General features: G+C 35.7%; 2 non-coding genes across 2 annotated transcripts; both read left to right on the forward strand.

The window, feature by feature from the left end:
• The first annotated feature begins 488 nt into the window (after positions 1-488).
• On the forward strand, positions 489-561 carry Trnat-agu. Its single transcript has one exon. It is a non-coding gene; the product is annotated as a tRNA-Thr (tRNA).
• A 1,040-nt stretch (positions 562-1,601) lies between these two features.
• Trnat-agu lies at positions 1,602-1,674 on the forward strand. The gene has a single exon. It is a non-coding gene; the product is annotated as a tRNA-Thr (tRNA).
• Positions 1,675-2,500: the final 826 nt, after the last annotated feature.

Below are 2,500 nucleotides of genomic sequence, written 5' to 3' on the forward strand. Positions count from 1 at the left end.
TAAGTCCTTGTGAGTGATTTGGAAGGCCATTTTTAAGATTAAGTATGTTGCGCTGATAAAAAAAAAAAAAATATATATATATATATATATAAAACAAAAAACAACAACATATAATGTTCAGTAAGAGAAAAGAGAAGGGTAAGGAACTTTTAGTATTTAGACTGAAATGATCATCACTAGAGATCACAGTGCTAACTGATCGATCATTATCATCATGAAACATAAGATAATTAATAGAAAAACAAAAACAAAAACATCAGAATCTTGGAAATGTCTGAGAGACTTATACATTTCTTTGTCCAATTAATTTGTTGTGCCCATGATAATAATACACTAAATAATAGCCACTTAATCTTTGTTTAATGTGGTTACATAATTACTATCTGTCAACAAAGTGATCTAAAAATAATATATATATAATACATTTTTGGCATTGCAGAACATAAATGCGTAATGTGCAAACTACAGTGATATACTTATATCCTGTAGCCTTCATAGCTCAGTGGCTAGAGCGCTGGTCTAGTAAACCAGAGGCCGGGAGTTCGATCCTCCCTGAAGGCAACAGAAGGAGAAAGCTTTTCCTTCTGGAGGCCTTAGGGAAAACTTAGGATTCACTTCCTCACCCACTGAACAGATACACAAATTCTCGTAGATTATATCGAAACAAGTGTATTTGGGAAACTATCATAATAATAAAGCATTCACCCACACACCGGCATCTCCCCCCCCCCCTAAAAAAAAAATGCGAATTAAGCTAATTTGTTGGTTCTTTGTCAAGATATGTTGCAAAAACATATGCAATATAAATTTCATATCATGTCAATATCAGAATTCATAGTTCATGGATCTCATTTCCCCCTTAAAGCTAAAATCAGAACACTATCAAGACTTGAACTGGTAGTTTGGGGTGGATTGCTGGACTTGTGCTGTTGAAATCCATATAGTTCTTAGCAGTACACTCGGCAACAACTGAAACTGTTCAGATGAGATCAAACAGGACTTTCAAGTTATCTCTTAGTATATTGAGTCCTTGTATTAACAATTCCCTATGGCAAAAGAAAGTGACAAAGGCTGAAAAGAATGGGATTAACACATGTGAGCTATGGGTGTGGGTGGTTGAGATTGTTACAAACTTCTTGAACTCAAAAAAGAAGCTAATGAAGTGAGTGATTAAGAAGGTAAGGGCAGGTAAGTCATTATTATGATTGTATACTGCGCTGATAAAGTTTATAGAAACATACTGTTCGGATAGAGGAAATGGAAAAGGGGAAAAGAGTGAACACGATGGTAAGGAACTTTTGGTATTTAGACTGAAAGGGACATCACCAGAGATCACAGAGCTAACTGATGGATCATTATCATCATGACACATATGAGGTAAATAGTGGAAAAAAACAGCAAAATTTTATGTGGTCACATTATTACTATCTGTTAACACAGAGATCTAAAAAAAAAAGAAGAAAAAAAGTTTATCATATCTAAATATATATATATAAAACATATTTCTTGTATTACAGAAAACAGATACATAATATGCAAACTACAGTTATATACATACTATGCACATCCAAGTTTTTTCTAGGCACAACAAGAATCCTGTAGCCTTCATAGCTCAGTGGCTAGAGCGCTGGTCTAGTAAACCAGAGGCCGGGAGTTCGATCCTCCCTGAAGGCACGGGTATGGAAAACTTTTCCTTTTGGAGGCTTTAGGGAAAACTAAGGACTCACTTACTCTTGCATTGGACGGAAATGCTTGTAGATTATATCGAAGCAACTATATTTGGAAAACTAACATAATGATAAAGCTCTCAAACACTCACTTCCATGCCAAAATTATTCCTGTAAACTGAACTCATCTTTATCAATGTATGTTGCAAAAAACTGCAGATGCTGTATGAATTCTGTCATTTTTAATATCAATTTATAGTTCATGAATCTCATTTCCACCCCTGAAGCTAAAATGAAAGAAACAAACGCATAGGAACAAAAGAAAGAATGACATGTAGTGCTATGACAAGGCTGGGAGTGTAGGTGGACTTTTGCTCGCCAGTTTAACGTCCCCTACAATGAGTGAGTTTAACGGAGGGTCTTGTCCAGTTACTAAGGGGACCAAAAGTAGTAAAGATACAGGACTTTTGCAGAACCAGACTACATTACTGCCAACTGCTGTTGAAATCGATATAGTTCTTAGCAGTACATTCGCCAACAACTGAAGCTGTGCAGAAGAGATCAGGGCTTTCAAGATATCTTTTAGTACAGTAAGTGCCTTGTTCTAGTCATAATTCCCTAGGACAGTGAAAAGTGACATAGGTTGAAAAGAATCGGATTGCAAAACTCTTGAATTCAAAACAAGAAGGCGAAGAAGTAATTAAGGAGAAAAGGGCAGGTAGACCATTATTATGGTAAAGAAACATACATTACGAAAACAAGTAAAGAGTGAACACGGTGGTAAGGAACTTTTGGTATTTAGACTGAAACAGACATCACCAGAGATCACACAG

This window comes from Penaeus chinensis, chromosome 19 (assembly GCF_019202785.1).
Source record: "Penaeus chinensis breed Huanghai No. 1 chromosome 19, ASM1920278v2, whole genome shotgun sequence".
Lineage (NCBI taxonomy): Eukaryota > Metazoa > Arthropoda > Malacostraca > Decapoda > Penaeidae > Penaeus > Penaeus chinensis.